General features: G+C 33.3%; 1 protein-coding gene across 2 annotated transcripts in view; it reads right to left on the bottom strand.

The window, feature by feature from the left end:
* The window catches only part of FAM107B (family with sequence similarity 107 member B), an 81,268-nt gene that overhangs the window by 42,918 nt on the left and 15,694 nt on the right, over positions 1 to 22,656 (bottom strand). Inside the window, exon 1 of one of the 2 annotated variants that reach the window (XM_074268572.1) lies at positions 7,405 to 7,428. The exons of the other annotated variant lie outside the window; for it this stretch is intronic. The gene's annotated coding sequence lies outside the window, so the exon portion shown is untranslated. Of the gene's footprint in view, positions 1 to 7,404; positions 7,429 to 22,656 lie in introns of those variants that run through there. 2 annotated transcript variants of the gene reach the window in all.

The following is a 22,656-nucleotide window of genomic DNA, read 5'->3' as shown; positions in this document are numbered from 1 at the left end:
CAAATATTTATTGTCTATTATAATCATGCTGATATTTATGTAAGATTCAATTACAAAGGGCTTTGTATAGATCTCATTTGACCTTCATAGCAGCTCTATGCAACAGGTAGAATTATTCCCATTTTATATTTGAAAAGACTGACATTCAAGGAAATTAGGAACTTGTCCCATTTCAAAAGTATGATGTGAATGAATTCAAGTTTCTCCTGATGCCAAATCCTAGATTCTCTTTAATATACCACTCTACTAACAATAGATATCCAGCAAGTATTTGCTATTTGAAGAACATTCTTCTTCTTTATAATTTATAATCACAGGAAATTTATAATCTCTTTTGGGAAATGAAAATAAGACACATGAAATCATTCAAAAATCAATGATTTCAGGGAATGGATAAGTTTGACACCTAGAGAAGCTAAAGACAGTTTCATGGAAAGGGCAGGGCTTAAACTGGACCTCAAATGAAGACTAAAATTTGAATATGTAGAAAAGAAATAGACAAGACATTACAGAAAAAGGAATACATTATTAGTTAGCAAAGGCTCAGTGAATAAAGCTAATATGGAAGACAGTGATCATAAACCTGACAATTTAGGACTAAATTTTAAATTTAGGGCTACAAGCCTATCTATAGTTAAGAAAAAAGAAGGAAATTAAATTAGATGAGATGATGCTGTATTTAGAAAAACAGGAGCAAAGGGGTTTAAACTTGACTACCATAGACAAGAGGAAACACTATCACTTCTTGAACAAGAAACTGACAATATAGAGGCAATGTGGTTGGAGAGCTAGATGTAAGTCAGAGACTTGTGTTTAAATCCCACTTCTGAGCTTCAGAATCTGCGCCTATAAAATGAAGATTAAACAATACAAATGCTATGTAAATTAACAGGGATAAGCAATTACTTTGATTAGTTTTCATTTTGTGTCAGTGATGGGCACATGTATGTTTCCACTAATTGTCATTCTGACCTTTACTAGCGGAAACCAGAATGAGGTGATTTTCCTATCTTTAGTTAGTTTTGTCAGTTGAGTGTTGGATTTTCTGCCTTCCTTAAATGTTTCACTGGTTTTTTTTATGTATTTTAATATGATTTTTAAGAATATATAACTTGAAGGAAATGTGCAAAAGTTGTGGATCTTAAAAGAGCATGAGATATTGAAGTTGTTAATGTGGGGAAGAAATTGCTTTAAGCACTATTTAATCAAGTCCACAAAAGAATCAGCCACACCAAAGAGCCAAGTAAAGCCTAATCAAATAAATAAAATCACAAACTAGTGATGCAAAATAGTCTAATTTATTCTCAGGAAGGGAAAAAAAAAAAAAAAAAAAAAAAGCCTTTCAGAGGGAATGAACTTAATGTAAGGAGTTATTTCTCACATTTCTTTGTAGTTTTCCTAAAGTGGGAAAAGCTGCTAGAAAACTAGTTTTTTGTTGTTGTTGTTGTTGTTTTTAATGAAAGTCAATAGTGATATGAAGAAAAACACTTCTTTTGAACAAAACAATATAGTCTTTAGAGTTGAAGATTGGGGGGGAAAAAAAATTAGTTCTGTACTGATGAGGCCAGTCCATGAAAATGCCCAGAACTGAGAGATTAAGTATCTTATTCAAGGAACAGTATGGAGTCCTTTGTGATCTGAACTCAGAGTCAAGCCTATCATGCAAATGAATAAAATGAAAAGCAAAAACAAAACAAACAAACAAAACTCTTCCTCACACTCTAAGTAAGAGTATAAGGAGTGAAAGAAATGCCAGGAATCAACATATTACCTCTAAAACCCTCAAGAATTCAGAATGCATTTTTTTTTTTAGCAAGGGAAAAAAAATGAAATACCCATCAAGTGCCAGTCAAAAGACTAGACATCTTTTAAATAAAAGCAGGTCATATAACTTCTCAGTGCCCAGAAAACTCTCCAGGAAGCTTAAATTTGGAGCAGATACTGACTGACATGAATAGAGGAAGTTCCTTACCAAAAAAAAAAAAAAAAAAAAAGAAAGAAAAGAAAGAAAAAGGCCCATAAAATAGAAGCATATTACAAAATCCTACATTTCCATGAAGAGAGACCAGATTCAGATATATATCTACAGACAGAATGGATTATAAACACTCACTTAATGGCTTTGTCTTATGAACATGTCAGCCCAGTAGACACAAGTTAATAAACTAAGAAAATTAAATCTAAGAAAAATTAGGAAACTCATTTTCACATGTGAGATCTGCCTACACATATCAACATCCTCTAAGGCTTCATCTTTCAACAGCTACAATGAAATTCTTAAAAGATAAAAGGCAATACTTACAAGATTGACAAAATCATAAACCAATGAAGCAAACATTTATCAGTTTTTCTTCCTTTTTCCCTCTCTTACATCCGTGCTATCCCTACTAGCTGTCACTGGGCTGAGGTTAAGATGAAGGAACTTGAATTTTATGGGGAAAAAGAAGCCCAAATAGCAGCAACATCTATATCAATAAAGAGGAAGATAAAGAAAAAAGGGAGAAAAACTCTTTGGCAAAACAGAAAAAAGGGGGATTTCCTAGGGCTATTCAATGATGCAGCTGTTCATAAGTGATATATACTTAAACTGGGCGATGTCAGTACAAGGAATTAGTAGTTTTAGCTAATCTAAAGAGCTGGAAAATATTTTTTGAGCTATCTAATCCAGTGATTCCCCATTATCATTTCCAATAAGTCATGAAGAAGTCATTGCTTGAATATCTCCAGGGAACATTTTCTTCATGAGTTTTCCAAGAGTCTTAATTATTAATAAATTCTTTCATAAAAACAAAATCTGTTTCCCTGCAGCTTCCACTCATTTTAAGTATGTTTCAAGTTTGTCCTCTGGAGGCAAACAATAAAATATAATCCTTCCTTCTATGTGTCATACCTTTAAATATTTGGATAGTAAGATTTACCTCTCCACAAATTCCCTCTTCTCCTTTGTCCAGTCCATGGATACCTGGCCCCTGTCTGCATTAACACCCCCTTTGCCGAGGCATTGACAGCTCAGGAAATGACAGCTGTGCGCATTGCTGTGACCTGAGCCATCGGCCTAACTAGAAAGGGGCCTCCGTTCTCTTTCCTACATGCTGGTGATGTGTGCCTTTGCATTTTGCTGGATGAATAGGCTGAAAACTGGATCTATCATTGACTTTTCCTCTTCTTCATATCCATTCAGTTGGCAATTTTTGTCAATTCTACCCTCACATCTTTCACAGTTGCATCAATTTATCTTCTTATTTTTTTCAATGGGTCATCACTGATTCGGGAACTCATCCCTTTTCACCTCTAATGAAATACTCTACTAAGTGGTAATCGCTGTTTCCATTCCATTTTCCCTCTTCTCTAAATGATATTTTAAATAAGTGTCAAAATAAGTTTTTGAAAGCACAGATCCAATTATGTCGCTTAATTAAAAACTTCAGTGGTATCCCTCTTTCTTTTAGGAAAAAAATACAAATAGTTCACAATCTGCTCTAGACTGATTTTCCAAACATTTCAGATTATTACTTTCATCTACTGTAAGTTCCAGACAACCTAGCTGTTCCTCAAACTCAATGGTCTCTAAAACTCTCTCATGCATTGAATATATATATTCCTTATTTTGATCCTTTAAAATCTTTGGCTTCTTCTAAGTCTGATTTCATGTGCCATCTCCAAAAGGAAATCTTTATTAATCCTCCTAGTTTTTAGTACCTCTCCCAATCCTACTAGGTTTTGTATTCTTTGGTGGAAGGAATTCTCCCTGATTAAAATCACAGATCCTTCCTGGAGTATATTTTTCCCCTTCAAGGAAAAATAAAATTCCTAAAACATAGGAACTTTTCATTTTTATATCACTTTCATCTCCAAAGATATAAACAATCATTTGAAATTCTTTTTGAATTCTAATTGTATGATCTGTATAATTAGCAATGGATTATAGATCCTTAAAAGAGTGTCCTGGGACACTGAGAAGTAATTTTTCCACGGTTATACATCAAGTGTCAAAGACCAGACTTGAATCCAGGTCATTGTGTGAGTATTTATCCACTATACTATATAAAATCTTACCAGCCCAAAGTGCTTAATAAATGCTTATTAAATTAAATTTACTTAAGAATTTAAAGAATTCTTATGGGTTGGAAAATAGCTCTACCCTCCTATTCACTTCATAATTTTGTCCTCATCAAATCTCTTCAGATGATTCCTTTGATAGACTAATTTCCCACCTGCACTTCTCTAAATCACATACATTTTCCCTTACTAATATATTCATTAGAACAGGAATTGGATTTGTGTCTTTTGCTTATTTATCATTTTTCTATTTACTATATATTTTTTATTTAATATTTATCCTATCATTAGTATTTCTATGCCAAAAGTTATTGTCAATATACTATTAAGGAACTATATAACCCTTTATCACAGAATTACAAACATATAATATTAAGACTGAAAAAAATGAGGATGAAAATGAATACATATGCATTACAATGCCAGTTTTCATTTCTTAAAAAATAAATCCACCAAATCCTCATGGATTTGCTGATGTAATCTTCAGTAAGCAACAAGCAGCATGAAAATATATTTCTTAGTAAATGTCAAAGGAAAAAATTTAAACCTTCTCTACAGGGGTTAGGGCAGGGAGGAAGGATGTTGAAAAGACTATACCATCTGGTGATAATAAGTCCTATCTATGGTTAACCAAGAAAACTCACCCACAGTTTCATATAAACATTTACTCTTAATGGAGGTTGGAAAAGACCTGTAGAGGAAAGAAGTCTGCCCAATCTTCTCACCTCAGAGACTTCATCTCTTCCAAACATTTGGGGAAAAGGAGGCAAGTAATAGAAGACACAAACAAAAGGGCTCTAGCACTCTCATAGAAATCACCAGTCAGGGGATTCCTTAACCCTTCAATTTATGGCCCCACAAACTACTCTAACAAGAAGAGATGGGATTCTGTTCTAAAGCTGGTCAAGTTCCTTCATGAATTGGGGGAAGATTCCAAGGAAAGGAGGCCAAGCCAATAGTAGAAGCCACTGTCACTAGTGAGCCTGCAAGGTTTGGAACCTCCAAACCTAAAAAACACTTACACTGTCCACCTGTAAAAATATACATGGAGACTGTAAGAATAAATACCAACCTAATAAATGGAAGTTTCAACCAGTTTAAAAAGAACTATTTCATTATATACTCAAAAAAGATAAGGTTTCTTGGTAAAACTTTAGGTTCAATATTAGTTAAACAACAGTTGTGAAAATTTAACAAAAGTTCTTATACAATTGAACATGAAATAAATCAGCATCTGATTCTGAGGAAAAATAACACATATTTTCTAAATGGGGATCTTAGAAATCCACTTATACAAAAAAGAAAAAAAGAAAGAAGAAGAAAAACATAAACTATAGTTAATAAGGAATTGTTTTTCATGAATTTTCTTGTTGCAAAGATCATTAAGTTGAATTATTCTTTTAACTGGGAAAAAAGTAAGCCTCCATTTTATTTAATGAGTTCTCTTTCTCCTTTCTTTATAGAGAAGAGAGGAATTATTTAACAATTATGTAACCTTTAAGGATTGTGGGCGGATCACTAAATGTCTAGCAGCAATCAGAAGATTTCCTGATTGGCTGAAGATGATGTTTAGAAAAAAAGGGGGGGTGCCTCAGGTTCAGGTAAAGAGCACCTATATGGAACAATCTTAAATGACCAAGTTCTATTGGGGGGTGGGAGGAAGGAAGCAGAATACTTATATAAGAACATGTTTTGACATGGTATCTAGACTAAAAAGTCATTTATGTTTTATATTTATCCACAAAAAGTTCAGAGACAGGACAAACTCAAAAGTTGGATGCCATCCAGTTTGGCTGAGCAATCTTTTATACATATTTCTACTTAACTTATCCTGCTTTGTTATCTGAATTTATACCTTCTCTCTCCTTGTAAATAAATATTCTTGCTTAAACTCAATTTAGCTCGTATGTAATAGGTTAGAAAGAGGGTGCTCGAAGTGGATATCTAATTGGGTGCCAGGTGAAAAGAGAACATGTGATCTGCTACAGCCAGTTTCTGAACTCAAGGAGGCCCAACGATTTTAAGCCCGGGATTAGAAATCAGTAAAAGTTTAGAAATTAGTAAAGACAAAAACCCTTGAAGTCAAAACAAGGGTACTCTGGACTGGTACCAAGAAAGAGCAGGTATCCTACGAAGCTAAAGGGAAGATTCAAAAAAACCTAAGACTGATTTCTTAACAAGCTACTGCAAAAATGAACATAAGAATCCACAGATAAAGAAAAATAGTAATGGAGATTTAAGTTAAGTACTGAAACTATGCCTAAAAAACACATTGCCTCAGTTCTTACCCAGGTAAAACACCTCAAAGGGAGAAAAACTTTCCCAGATCACCACCAAAAAAATAGTAAGAAACAAATTACATTTACAAAGGTTTTTAGAAATGGCACAACATAAGACTTCAACAAATACAAGAAAAAAAATAAAGAGAAGGAATGAAGTATGGAAGATTACAATTTTTAAAAGCTTTCAACTACTATATATTTAAAAAATGAATATGCAGACTTCAGCTTGTCCTTTAGTAACAGATTAGCTCTATAGCTTTCATTTAAGGCTGTTTATTTTGGTGATGCTAACAACTTTATAAGGAAAGAAAACTCACAACTTAATTTTAGCTTTAATACCCCAGGACTACTGTCACAATCGTATGTACATTAAATGTTTATTTTTGCATTCATTTTATATAACATAATCAACATACCAGAGACAAAGCTGAGCACAAGAATACTGGGAGGGGGAGGGGAGAGGGAATGGTGACAAAGGAAATTTAAATGGAAGTGATTTTAAAGTAGTAAGTAAAAAAGCTTGGCTTTTCTGGAAAGCAGAGAGGAAAACACTGGAGGGATAAGGAGACATTTACTATGACTTCCTAACATTTTCCCACAAAAATAAAAGATGTTCAGTATCCCCATAGCATACACAGTAAAATTTCTGAGTTTCCTAGGATTTGTTTTCTTTAAAATAAATAAATAAATAAATAAAAAGATAACTTAAGAATTCATATCTTCTCTATCAAAATATTTTACCTATTAAGAACTGACAGGAAGATTCAAGTGGGTACATATTTTCTGAGGCCTACATCTCACTCTTGCTATAACTAGTAAAATAAAGTGTTTGGAGTAGGCGAGAAAAAACTATTTGGAAAGAAAAAAATTTGGACTAGGGAAAAAAAAATCCTATATCCATAATATCTAATGCTGTGTTTAGATGGAAAAGGATATAAAATCCAAATATTAATATCTTGGAACACCAGCCTCCAAAACCATGATCACTCTCAAAAAATTCTGAGTCAAAAGACAGGCATTAATTTTTCTCCCTATGGCAAAAGATAAAATAAATAAAACTTACCTTTTCTTGAAGCCAATTTAGTGTCCAAAATAAAATGGAGAAACAGCAGCAACTTTTAGTAAAGACTTATGTCTGCATATACCAGTCTTTGTGTAAAGCTGAATGACCTCACAGGGCAAAGAAACTAAGGCAAACAATGAAAAACAGACTGTACAAACTCTAGTACCAGTTACTGATTTCATGAGCCAATGGAAAATGCCATCTCAGAGTGAGCTGTAAGATTTTAGTTCTGCACAACTGATCAGCTACTCTTTAGTGTAAATATTCCTGCCACAAATTAATTTAAATCTATTTGCTAAAGCAAACATTTGCCACTTATGAACCAACTCCCTCATTAAGTGGCATGCCAGTGTGTAATACATAATAGGTATTTTTAGTCCTGGAATGGTTTATGGGGCCCCATTTACATTTTTACAAAATAACCCAGATTCTTACTCTTTTATCTCTTTTCCAGCTCTCTATAAATATCTTCCTCAATTAGGTTGATTTACCATAATGTCACAGTTTATCACATGTAGATTTTAAGAGTATTACATTTTAAGAAGTTTCTTTTTTTAAAGAAAAAAAGAAATCTAGGGCTCAAGAGCATCAACCTCACATTAAAGAGGTATGCTTCATTTCTTCAAGGATGATAAATAAATGCTACTTAATATTATTTAAAATTTTTTTAATCTATGCTTTTATAATTTAAATTTCAACTAAGTTTAGAAGATCAAATTTTGTTTTCAACACAAAAAGAAAAAGAGGGGGAAGGAAGGGAGGAAGAGACAATGAAAAAAACTTTCAGGGAAAGTTATATTTCAAAAAGTATATATGTGTTTAATTAATTTTGATAATGATTAAAATGATTCACTGATCCAAATCACTGCACCCTATATTCCTCTCCCCTCAAATCAGAAATAATAGATATATCTGGGATTCTTTGCTTCTTCTCTGCATTGACATGAGTTAAAAGAAAACAGTGGCAACCAAATAAGCAGATATCGACTAATGTTTCATAAGGGAAAAAAGTTCATAAATAATGCTGTATATCTGGTCCATATTTTCTACACTTGTCTTCTCTTCCAAATGATAATCTGACAGCAAAAAGGGGGGAAAAAAATCCAACAACACTGAACCTTGAAGTTCATCCCTCTGTCCTTGTTAATCATCCCCACCTCACCTGAATTCATTCAGGAAATGATACTGCATTGATCTCAGTATAAAATTAGTATCAGAAGAACTGGCTTGTGTACTTAAGAGATCTGATTGCTCTTTTAGTACAAAAACAAACAAACAACAACAAAAAAAACCCCAAAACAAAAAAACCATAATTCACTGAAAACAGCTTTTGTGTTGGTTTTAAATTTTGTTTTTATAACTGAAGAGTTCAATGTGTATGAATGTGCCTATTTTTAACAACAGCACTAAATTTGGGAGTCTGAAGACCTAGGTTTCAGTCCTAACTCCCAATAATTACTACTTGTATAGGCAAGTAATTTCATCTCCTGAATCCTTGTTTTCTCATTTATAAAATGGAAATAATATCTGTACAACCTATCTAAAGGATCCTAAAGGATTATTGTGATGAAAGCACTTTGGTAAACTGTAAAGCATGATATTAAAGGTGAGCTGTTATTGTTTACTATCAAAAATTTCAACAAATAAATAATTCCTTAATACCTGGGCAGAACACAAAAAAATTCAGTCCAACTTTCTTTGTTCAATTTCCACTTTGCCAAGCTTCCAATTCTCTAAAATGTTACAGATGTTTTGACTATCATCTCTACCTCAAATCCCAGATAGGGTCAGAGGTGTCTGTATGTGAGCAAATTTCATTTAGCATATTATACATCCTTCTGCTGACAATCATTAGTCAACTATGAGCCAAACATTTCTGTTTCTGTTCAATGACACAATGCTAATCAAGGTTAACTTTTGAGAGAGATCTTAATATACAGGATTTTAATTCTAGTATTGTTTAAATAGGTGTTAGGAATAACACACTTTAAAAATAAGCAGTATATCCTATATCTCTCTAACATCTGCATCAGAAATCGTATCAGTCACATTCAGTCAAGAATGTTCTTAGATGAATTTCTAATTGGCTCAGAACACTTTCTCACTGGCCTCCATTCCTTGACAGCAGAAGCTTCTCCTTCCTAGTTAGTAACTATTGATAGGTACTTCTTACATAAATCTCAAGTAGAGAGGACAGTCAATTAAATTTTCCTTTAATTCATTTACATAGGAGCATCCAAGAATATCCTAAAAATAACAATACAAGTTCTGTCAAACATTATCTATTTTAATGATTACTTTAAGAGGATGATAATAAGATTATGAATTATTTCCAGGCTAATAGCCCTACTACACTTAGCTTTCTCTAATGCTTCCATACTTTGCCTTATCTATCACCTCCAAACAGAAGCTAGAAAAGAAAAATAATTCAGTAAGTACCCTCCGCAGAGAAATTAACAGAGCAGGAAGTTCAAATTAAATGGTAATGAACTTTGAAACAAGAAGCAATATCAAAGAAATTCATTATAGTAGATAAGTAGCACACTTAGAATTCAATGTATTGCTTTCTGAATAATTATCATTGTTTAAAAGAAAATGCATACACACCAAAATGCTGAAATCTTAAAGAAATAATGTAATTTATTAAAGTTAATAAACTGAAAAGTATCAGTAAATTTTTTTAAAAGTTGCTATACACAGGGGTGGGTAGGTGGCACATTGAGTAGAGTATCCCTTCTGGAGTTCAGAAAACCTGAATTCAAATTTGGTCTCAGGTACTTACTTAGTTATATGATCATGGGCAAGTCACTTAATTCTATTTGCCTCAGTTTCCTCATCTATAAAATAAACTGGAGAAAGGAGAGAATGACAAACAACTACAGTATCTTTGCCAAAAAAAGAAAATGGGAGAAGTGGACATGCACAGGAGGGGCAAAATCAAACCAAAATAAAATAAAATGAGTCCGTAGGAAATTACTATCTATTCTATGTGCTTTTCATTGGTCATATAAATCTAGTACGGTGACCCTTTTAAGGTGTGCCCCATTAAGAAGATCAACAAACTAGAAATCAATCAGTTTGCAAGGAGTCTTTGATCTTTAAAAAAAAAAAAAAAAAAAAAGGTTTTCTTCAAGAATAAGGAAAACCCTTTTTTAAGTTTGTAAAATATCAGGGAGAAGGTTGAGACACTAGTGATTTAAAAAGCATGAACACACCTCCATAAAAACCAAAACACAGCAAAATATAAAAAAGAGGCAAAGGTTTTAGCCATACTTCTCCCCTCCTGATTAGAGCGATGTCCTTGCTGAGGAGGAGAGGTCCCCACCATCTCCTTGCCTGTCCTTACCTGTCCTCACCCCTCCCTGCCTCTCCTATCTATAACCAGGGTCCACTATCTCCTTTAACAAGCCTAGAAAGTACTTACTTAGTGCTGAACATTAGATACAAGTGAAACAACCTGAACTCTTACGGTATTTTTGAACCCAAATATATGAAAATGCCATTAGTTCACAAATGGGACTGTTCCAGACATTTCAACCAGCACTGAAGACGTATTCTCCCCCCTCTTCTATGCTGCCTTCTTCTGGAGGTGGTTTGTCACAAGCCAATTAAATAAGAACAAAACACTATCAGCTCTAGTGAGAGAGAATGAATCTGTAATAAACAAGTGGTATGGGTCATTCACACACAGTCTCAAAGACTCTCAGTCTAGGAAGTCTTTAGAGGGAATAGGCCAACAGGGAAAAGCGACAAAATTAGAACTATAAATGTTCTGCCATGAGTGGCTATACATTTAGACAAACCAAGTATTAAAAGACCCCACGCCTATTCCTGGCTTTGTTAACTACCAGCTGTATGATTAGGCAAAACCAACTATTCTATAACTCAAATTCCAAAGTTAAAATTTAAGAAAAAATTCTAATACAGTATACAAGAAAGAGCACTGGCTCTGAAGTCAGAGGGCTTGGATTCAAATATTATCTAGGAGGCTAAGTATATGTATATATGTATTATATATATGTGTATATATGTATATGTATTATCTAGGAGGCTAAGTATAAGTATATTCTTTGTAAACAAGAGAATTTCACTAGATGGTGTCTGAGTTCTCTGCCATCTTTAAATGTAGGCTATTGACATAGTGTGACATAGAAAGAAAAGGAGAAACTAAAAAGCACTTCAAAGTCCTTGGTATTTGAGTGCTACATCACTTCAGATCTAAGTGTTTTTCCACTTCTGTGAGCCTTATACCCACATTTAAAAAACAGTTTACTAAGAAAATGTGCAAGATGAATATGTTATTTTTGGTTTTTTTTTTTCAAATAAGTTTTTTTTTAAATAAATCTGCCCCTCCCACTATCTTCCCCTTCCCCTTTTCCTAAAAACCCAAAGCCTGAGAAATAAATCCTTTGATACATATCTAATCAGGAAAAATAAATGTTCACATTAATTGTACATGTCCAAAAATATGTCTTCTGAATTTTAAGTTCATCACCTCTCTGTCATCTTCATGCTTTTTGGATTCGTGGTTTATAATTATTGGGTCAAAAGCTGGACATGGTTATAAATCAAGTTGAATAGTCTCTTGAACAATCTTTTTCCTGTTTAATTAGGTTTAGGCTTAATAAAATCTTTCCTTTAATTAAAACTTGAATTTTGAAGGTATTAAAATACCATTTATTTATCTCTGAGACCAGTTTTAAACCACATCTTTAAGATTACAGACTAAAAGTAGCCAAGGAAGCCAATAGGCAAAGATGAAGAGGGAGAGCACTCCAGGCTTGGCAGACAACCAGAGAAAATGCTGGTGCTGACAGATGGAGGTCTTTTTTTTGTGAAAGTTAGGAAATCAGTGTCAATGAATTGAAGAGTAAGTGGGGATTATAAATCTCCAGACAGCATGAAAAGACCTGGGCCTAGCCTTAATCTCTCTTTTATATGTAACTGCATTTTTTGTATGTGCCTGTATTGTATGCTCATACTCATTTTAAAAAGCCTAACATTTCATTAGCATTTTCCTTCATGAATAATGAGGGAAATACTTGTGAACTCGAAAAACCATGGCAAATAGGAAAGGACTGGGCGATTTTAGTCTGTCCTTAAGTATTTTGTTCAAAATGTAATGTACCTTCAATAGTCCTTTCAATAAGAAGGTGAAACAAAACAAGATTGTGGAAACTGGGGATGATAATAACTAATTTTCTGCCACATGAGTTCATAAAGAAATCTGTTAAAGGGTGAAAAGTAATTTTAAAAGATGGTAAATTCTGATTCTAAAATCCCACTTTCTAGAAGAAGCCTTTAGGGTCTTCCCTCCCAAGATGCCTTTTGTCTCATCTCTTTGTAGCCTTAGTGCTTATCACAGTGCCTGGCGCGCATGCATGATGACTGACTAACTAACCTGTAAGACAGGTATTGCACACTTGAAGTCAAAGTACCTGAATTCCTGTGCTAATACTTGCTACTCTTTGTGACCTTGGACAAGAAACCACAGCTCTCTGGGTCCCATTTCTTCATTTTCTAAGGTCCTGTCCAGTTCTAAATTGATAATCTTAGGTTTAAAATCATTCTATAATCTGAAATAGTAAAGTGCTAAACTTAAGAGAAAGCAAAGACGCTAGGTCTGAATTCTATCTCTGATGCTTAAATTTCATAGTCACAGAATACTTTAGGCAATTAATCTCAGAATTATCTTTTTCATCTATAAAATCAGGATAAAATTACCAGTGTGTATTGGCTATAAAGGGCCAAATAAATGTGAGGCTCAAATATAAGAATACATGAAAAGTACTTTCAAACCTTAAAGCACCATCACACAGATGCCTCTATAAAAGGCAATCCCATCCTCCCAGTCACTGAGTCTCAAAATCCAGAAGTCACCCTTGATTCCTCATCACACCACCTCCCACCCTATATATCCAATTTGTTGCCAGGGCCCATGGATCTGAAATCTGAAACATCTGCTGAACTTTCTCCTTTCTCCCCTCTGACACTGCCACCATGCTGAGTGCAGATCCTTATCACCTTACACTGGGCTGCAGCAATGGCCTGTCTCAAGTCTCTCCTTACTCCAATATGTCCTCCATTCATTCATTCAGTCACCAAAAAGATTTCCTAAAAGCCCAGGTTTGACCAGATCACCTCCTTAATCAATAAACTCCAAGAGCTCCCTATGATCTCCAGGATCAAGTACAAAATGCTCTACTTGATGCTTCAATTCCTTCAAAACCTAGGCATCTCCTACCTTTCCAGTCTTCTTACATCCCTCCCTGACAAGCACTCCTAATCACTAGGGTGCCTCATGAACAAGACTCCAGGTCCCCCATCTCTCAGCATGGGCATTTTCTTTAGCTGCCTTTACTTTGTGGAATGTTTTCCCTCTTCATCTCTGCCTACTATTGGCTTCCCTAGCTTCTTTAAGAATCAATTAAAATTCTATCTTCTACATCTTTGCCTAATTCTAGTGTTTTCCCTCTTTTAATTACATCCTATTTATCCTGTATGTAGCTTGTGTGCATTAGACTGTGAGCTCCTTGAGGACAGAAGGGCTATCTTTTGTCTCTCTTTTTTTTTTTTTTTTTAACTCAGTGCCTAGTATTTAGCATACTGCCTAGAACATAGAAAATGCTTAATAAATACTTACTAACTGTACATAGCTTATCCACAAGTTAACTTCTGAAGCAATATTACTTTTGTCCAGATAATGATGTACAATTTTTTAGCCTATTAACATATATCACACACACACACACACACACACACACACACGGATCAGCACTAGAGATAGAAAATGAGCAAGGTCCAGAACTATGGTGGGGACAAGAGAGGGAAAAGAATTTGCATTTAGGAAATTGTACTACACTTCCAATTAAATCCAGGTGCTCCCAGCCACCAAAGTTTATCTTTTTAACTCCTATGTTCTCCAGGTAAAGCTATGTGGCTGTCACTTGTGGACCAACACAATTTAAGAAGAATCAGATTTTTATGGCATTCATGTAATTGTTGTGAAATGCTGAAGAATATTATCAAATATAATTTCCATTAAATGGTATAAAAATGATCATTAATGACATGAATAATGGGAAAAGGAGTGAGTAAATCATGTAATAAGAGTGAATCAATAAGAGCCTAGATATTGTACTTGTATTAATAAATATATTATAAATATTAGAGAAAGTTCCCATAATAATGGGCAGATCTTCTATGGAAAATTGATAGGAAAGATAGGAAGAAAAAAATCTAAAAGTATGGATAGGTTAGAATCTCTATCAATGAAGAAAACACTCGCATATATAAGCTCATAGTTAGATAACTAAAAAATTATTCTATCACCATTTTGATCTATATTTTTAAAATCTTGTTAACTAGTAAAATATCTGTTATTCAAATCTCTCTTGAGCTGACTTTTTAAAAATATCATATAATACTCAATTATAAAGTCATAAATTAAGAAAGGATCTCAGTTATCTAGGTAGTAGAATAATGTACAAATGAGATAACCAGTGTTATTGTATGTAAAAAGAAAAGCAAAACATGTTATATAATGTCATGATAATATCAAATAATGAGCAATCATAGTAACCTTTCTGATTTTGTTAGAGAATCAAAAACTACAAATAGTAATAAATAGGAAGCCTGCTGCATAAGTGCCCATATGTGAGACTCTCAATGTTACCTTATCACTACTATACCTCATGTGTTTCTTTTTTCACACTCTCAACACGTTCCCGTTCTTTTTCCTCTTACTTATTTCTGTCCCTTTCTTATGCTATTCATCACACCTTTGGCTGGCCAATAGCACTCACAGAAACTGAAAGGCATTGCCTTCCCTGGCAGTGGCACTTTCAAGCCAAATATTACAGCTTAAATAATTCCCATTACGGAACTTCAGGGCTATTCTTCAAGAGCACCACTAAAGTTATTTACTCCTATATAAGCATTTAACCTACCCACCAATCTTTACTTTGAGCGGCCTAGCATGGACTAATAAGCCATGCAAAATTATTTTAATCCAGGGATGGAATGCTATTTCAAATATTTCTAGGAGAGCATCTCAATTTATTATATCTCAGTCCATGAAACTGTCAGCTTTCAAATAAGTCCAAGATTGCATTAATCTTAGTTCATGTAGTACAATAAGGAAATCACAGATCCACCACAGTATTAATAGGTTGAGTATATCGCCCCCAAAACTAATTATATTCCTCTTCCCCACAAAAAGTGAACACTACATTTCTAAAAATTTGGGAAATGAAAAGAAGAGCTATTTTCTGACATCTCCCAGTTGTTAAACACACAGTCTTTAAATGCAGAAGACAGAGTTGGCTTGATGTTGTAAAGGCTAAAAATTTTTATTTGGACTCTTCACGACAGTCACTAAAAATAAACAATCCATACTTTAAAAAGCAAGGGATTTTTTGTTGTTGTTGATTCATATCCCAACTACCCCAATCTTGGCATTCAAGTTCACTTATTTGTCCATTTAGACATTTTTACGTCAAACTAGTTCTTTGTCAGTAATAATAAGAACCAACCTTGTTGATTCTTCTGCCTTTCAAATAATGAAATTCTTAAGTCAAGAAATGATTAACTGTCCTTCCTCTGGTAGGGGGAAGGCTCCAAAAAAGTTTAGATTAGCTGAAATATTCTGTTCACTACTACATTAAATAGTTATGTTTGACTTTTGATATGTTTCCTAAATTAATCTATTTCCTCTTTTTTGGCTAGGTGGTTTATAAGCTATTTCAGCAGCAGTCTAGCTTCTGTTTCCACTTCCATTTATCTTCACCCAAATGTTAATCATCATGATTCCTCACACCCACCCCACTGATTTCCAGACTTCATCGTATGAGCATACCTTCATGCTTCCTCTTAACTTTCTTTTTCTTTTGAATATGGCTTACCCTTCCAACGTCAAATTCCAATCATATGTCTCATATGGTTATGTGTCTCAATAGTACCGTAAAGGGATAATTCATATTAGTACTAATTAGTCACTTTTCTTTCAACCCATACCTTTATATACTTGTGTATGGGTGCCTAAAGCCACCAGTTTCTTGCTGACTCCTTTTTATGATTTTTTTTTTTTTTTAGTAAAACTATTTTTCCATTAGGCAGCAGTCAATAGATTCATTTGACTAAATTAAGTTTAATTGTAAGTACTATTAGAATTATGTCCAAAAGAATTTATTTTGACCTTTGTTCATCATTCTTGGTTGAGTTTTGCTTAAATCTCATTAAGACTTTTAAACAGTGCCTCCTGAAGTTCTTAAATCTCTTAATTCCAAATATGAACCCATACACCTATATTAGGAAACTATGCAGCTTTCAACAAGGTGGGATCTCTTATAAATATTTAGGCAATATTTCAAAACAAGTTACTTCCCAAACTATCTCAGCTTCAAGATAGCCTATTAAATAACAAAATGGGAAGACTTGTATTGTTGCTTTATGACTCCAATTCCTGTTGATATCCCTAATGTTTTGTCTTTTCACATATAGTATAAGTTTCTTGAATTTATGTATGTAAAAGTGCTTTTTTACCCCCAAAAGTGCTACATAAATGTCATTTGTAGTAATTCTACAAATCCCCACAATGCCATCCAAGTGGGAAGAACTATAAAAACCACAACTAAATGAACAATAACCTTAGGTTACCTTGATTAATTTCCACTACCACAAATCTCCATGAAGATTATTTTCTTGACTACATGAGATTTTCCCCATCATGAATCCAAATCTCTTATCTAGATTCAATCAATAAGCACTTATGAAGCCTGTACTGGACTCTGTGATATACAAAAACAAACATTAAAAACATTTCTGCCCTCAATAAGCACTAAGTTAATATGAGATCACCTAGGGAGAGAAAAAAGAAAAAAAAGAAAAAAAAAAAAAACATTACATCTCAGGGAATCAAGAAAGGCCTTGTTTGGTCAAAGGATCATATTGCAAGCTAAAAGGGTCGTTGGAGACAATCAAGTTTAACTCTCATTTCACAGATGAGACAACCAGGAAACAGAGAGATAAACTGACTTGCAAGATCACAAAATACCAAATGTCTGAATCAGAATTCAAACTCAGATCTTTTTCCCAGTGCAAGGCTGACAATTCAAAGAAGCCTAGAAAGAAGCTGAAGGTTCTAAATGCTAGAAATGAGGAAGAACTTCATTGTGCACATAAGAGATCAATCACGGTAAAGACTTCAAGGTGGGAAATAGGATTGTGAGAAAAGGGAATAAAGCAAGTAGTCTAGCCAGGTTCAATCACAAGTGAATTAAAAAAAAGCCATCTGGAAAAGTGAATTGGAAGTGGATAGAGCACTGAAGTCAGGAGGACCTGAGTTCAAATTTGACCTCAGGCACTTAACACTTCCTAGCTGTGTGATCCTGGGCAAATCACTTAACCCCAAAATTGCCTCAGCAAAAAAAAAGAACAGAAGTCCGATTATAAGGAGCTTTAAGTTCCAGGATGAGAAATGTTTATTTTTTTTTTCTTAGAGATTAACAAGAAATCCCTAAAGTATTTTGACTAAGGGAATAAAATGACAGGGCCAGATGCAGATTTCAGAACAATGGCTTGGGAAGCTATGTGGTAAGACTGACTGGAGATGTAAAAATTTGGAAGCCCAGTGAACAATTACAGAGATTTTGTAGGTGATGAGTGCCTAAATGGGAATACAGCTATGTTAGTGATAAAGGATCTGAAAGGATCTGGAGATAAAACTGACAAGATTTAATAAGGGACTGGAGAGGAAAGAAAAGGGAAGTGTTAAGGGGAATTAAGGATCTACATGACACAAGTAGGAAAGTTACTTTAGTAGGGAGAAGGGAAGGGGAAAAAACATTTATGTAGTAATGTAGTATGTGCCAGACGTGCTGAAGGTTTTACAAATATCTCATTTGATCTTCACCACAATCTTGTCAGATAGAAGCTGTTATTATCCCCATTTTACATTTGAGGAAACTGAAGCAAATAAATTTTCCAGGAATCACAATGCTGCTTAAATACCGAAGACTAAATTTAAACTCAAATGTTCCTGATCCCAGGCCCAGTATTCTATATCCCTTGCCATCTATCAGTATAGACAGAAGTAACACTGAAATAACACTACTCCATAGGACTTCATATAACCCAAGCCTTCAAAGGGAAGAAAAATCTGTTTCTTTAAGATGGTGATTCATGTTCAACTTATTCATAATGCATATAATGGCATGGATCATTTAGCCAGTATTTCTCCCTGATTAAGCAATATGTATTAGCCATTCTGAAATATGCATCTTTAATCAAAAGGAATTTCATTTATTTAGTTAAAAATTCCTCTTTAGCATCAGAAAGACAAAGGATATGATTTGCAATTTTAGAGAAGACAAAAAAGGTTGGAGGTTATTCGGGAGAAAAATATGAGCACATTCTGTCTGCCTAACGTATCATTGAGATCATAAGTAAGGCAAATACTAGTCTTTGCAACAGTGAAACTAGGATTTGTGTGCCATTACTAACTAAATTATGTATCTCTTAATCATAGACTCTCTAGAAAATATGGAAGATTAATATTCAAATTCAAGTTTAAAAATTCAAGTTCAAAAATATTAACATACTTCTCTTTTCAACTTTAACAAATTTTAATGGAGAAGCACCACATATTCTCTTCTCTTTTTCTATCAATGTGAAAACTAAATGCGTACATTTAGAAAAACTTTTACTAAAAAGTGAAGCCTAAATCAAGCTATTTAGCTATCAGGCTAAGTAACTTTCTAATTTTTAAATATTCTTCTTAAAGACATACTCACCTTCCATCACTTACTATAATAAAGTCCAAAGAAATAAAAAACATAAAAGTTACCGTAACATTTATGACTGGGGAAAAATCCAAAACAATTCAATTATGGGGAAAAACCGACAATAATCTTGATAATATAAAATTAATGCAACTCTAATAGAAAGTCTTAAATGAGAGGGAGAAAAAAAATCACTTTATATAAAATAGCCCCAATAAATATCTGATATTTAAGACAAAGAATAATTTGACTCAAATATGCCAGACTAAAAGTCATTCCCAAAACATAAATGGTCAAAAGTTGCACAGTGTATTATGGAGCAGAACCTGTAATCAAGAATACTAGTTCAAATCCAACCTCAGACAATTATACACAATTATACTAGTTGGATGAACCTGCTGTACAGGTCACTTAACTTCTACCTCAACTTCCTCTTCTGTAAAATGGGGGTTAAAAAAGCACAAATCTCTAGTGTTATGTGAATAAAGTGAAAATATTTGTAAAGTGCTTTGCAAATTTCAAAAATTCACGCTCTTGCACCTATTCAAACAGTGTAATTATTTTTGCTTTTTTCTAGAGTTTTATTTTTTTGAGTCAGATCATACTCAGCTCTGCCCCGATTTTTCTTTTGGACTATCCAATTCTTGATGTCAATCTTAAGAGATCTGGTTTACATTTCCACATTTAAACAGTTTGTCCTTGTTGAGTCTCTTGACATTAGTTTTGGATATTGGCTTTTATATGTTAAATTTTCTATTCAGTTCAGTTTTGAGGCAAAATCTGGAAAATCTTAGGAGTTTATTGAATGTCCAATCTTTTTCATTCAATATTAAACTTTGCTGGATATAATATTTAATATTTAATTTATGAAATTAATGCTTTTAATTAACATATAATAGTCCAGCATCTGCAGTTTTTTTTATTGTAGTTGCTGACAAATCTTGTAGCAGCAGCTCCAGTATATTTGAATTTTTTAAGATTTCTTTCTTTGGTCTAAATTTAGCAATAGTGTTCCTATGTGTTTTCTTTATAAGCTCTCTTTGAAATGAAATTTTTTCTAATTCTAATTTCCACTCTCATTCTATCACTTTAGGAAATTTTTCTGTGATTATTTCTTGCATTATTGTGTCAAGGTTTTTTCTTTGATCATCTTTCAGGGGGTCCAATTATTCTTATGTTTTCTATTCTTGATCTATTCTTCAGATCTGTTATTTTTCTTACATGAATTATTTTTAGTCTTTTGTAAATTCATTGGCATCCCCTTGCCCAATTCTAATTTTCAAAATCATTTTTTGCTTTAGGACTCTTTCTCTTTTTCTAGTTAGCTTACTTCCTTTTCATAATCTTCTTTTTCTTGAGTTGATTTTTTTTAGCTTTTCCTCAATCTTTCTCATTTAATTTTTAATGTCTTCTTTTATTTATTTTACAAATTCTTTTGGGAATAGTAACCACTTAATATTACTCTTTGGGGTAAGGGGATATTTTTTTAACTTCAATATTCTCCTTTAAAGATGAATCCCATTTTCCTTATTCCTACTGAACCCAACCACAGAAAGTAACTTTCTCCTTTGCCTGCTCAAGTGAACCTGGAGTTACTTATCATCAGAGGTTCCCCCAGCCTTCCTTAATTTGGACCCTGACTCTCCTTGTTTCAAGAAATGAAAGTTCCTGTGGTTCAGGCAGAAACTACCTTAGAAACTTGTCCCAGAACTCCCCGGCTTGGTGTTTCAAAAGAACTAGCCTGGAGGTGTTTACACAGGTTAAACCTCGATCTTGGGTTATTTCTTCTTAGACCCCAATTCTGTTCTGAGTATTCTAAGTCTTATTTATCTTTCATCAGTATACCTTAGCCCTGAGGTGAAATTTTATTTTGTTTGTGGGGAAAATCTGGAGAGACTAGAATTTTCAATTCTCAGTCTTCTATTTATAGTTTGTTTGTTTGAAGTAAAAATTCATGGTTTTATACTGCACTTTTTGTTCATGCTGTAATGTATACTTGGAAATTTTTTTAATCTTTTGTATTTAAGTTCAATATTAATCTGAAAAAAATCAAATGAATACTCCAAATTATTAGATACACAATTTAAAAAACAACCATGAAAGCTTTACCTCAAAAAATTGAAGTCAATGTTAGTGTTTCCCCATACCAAATATTATCTTCTATTTATATCGGATACATGTAAGTATTCATATGACTTTTCAAAAAGAAGTTAAGTTTCTTTTGGGGAGGTGGGGTGAGAAAAAGGGGAAGGGGGGAACTATTTCTTTTTTTGCCTTATATACCCAGTATCTGGCACATAGTAGACACTTAATATGTTTTTGTGGACTGAATGTTGTAGAGGTTTTATGGGGGAAGGAGACCCACAAATATACTATTCCTGAGTTTTGCATTCATCCAATAGTTTGTGGAAAATAAGTTTGAAATTATTCAATAAAAAAATTCAAAAAAATTCAAAAAAAATTGTTCATACTCTTTTACAAAGTTATTCCTCTAATGGCATTATATCACCAGGAAGTTAAAGACACCAAAATTTTATTGTAGCACATCTTTCTCTAGCAAAAAATTGGAAACAATGTGTGTAACCTTACCTACCAACTAGTGACTGGTGAAAAAAATATAATACATATATAATTGTATAGTAACAAAAAATGGAAAAATTCAGAGAAAACATACAAATTGAAATCAGAAGGACAATGAGAAGATACTTGCTAAATACAACAAAGTAAAACAACAATAAAAGACATGTGAATTCAAACTAAATACAATGACCAATCTTAACAGATGAGAGACAAAACATTCCCCTTAGCAAAGAGAAAGCTGACTATGGTTACAATATGTAATGTGTGCTATTAGTTATGATTACTTTATTGATCAGGTTTACTTTGTTACAAAGGTTGATTTCTACATGCAGTTAAGGAATGCCTGTTGACAATATGTATATTGGAGAAATTACTTTTTTTTAATGCATCAACAAATAAAATAGACAACAAATAAATCAAAATGCAATTCTCAGACACCTCTTTTAGAATAACAGTATTTAAATATTATTGAACAGCTGTATTTTAAATTAGTTTCCCTAGGACAACTCAAATTCATTTAAAAATCTTTACTGAAAAGGAATGAGTGGTCTGAATGCACAAGTGAAACTGAGACAGTTTCATTTTGAAACTCTAGGCAAATTATCCAACATTTCTTAATCCCCCAACCTATAATCATCCTGAATTCATCACATTTATATTGCTGGTGAATAAAAATATGAAACGGAGTTGGTGGGAATAAATAAAAACCCCATAAGCTTTCAGTGTCCCTATTAAAAAAGTAAGTAAATATAAAAATTTAGAATAATTACAAAATGAAATAGCCATATAACCAGAAGAAATACCATTTGTCAATGGTTCTCTAGCTAAAAAAAAAACAAACCAAAAAACCCAACATCCACTTAAAGCTTAGATTCAATGTAACCAACATTTA

Source organism: Sminthopsis crassicaudata, chromosome 5 (genome assembly GCF_048593235.1).
Source record: "Sminthopsis crassicaudata isolate SCR6 chromosome 5, ASM4859323v1, whole genome shotgun sequence".
Taxonomy (NCBI): domain Eukaryota; kingdom Metazoa; phylum Chordata; class Mammalia; order Dasyuromorphia; family Dasyuridae; genus Sminthopsis; species Sminthopsis crassicaudata.
This window is presented reverse-complemented; position numbering and strand designations above follow the sequence as displayed.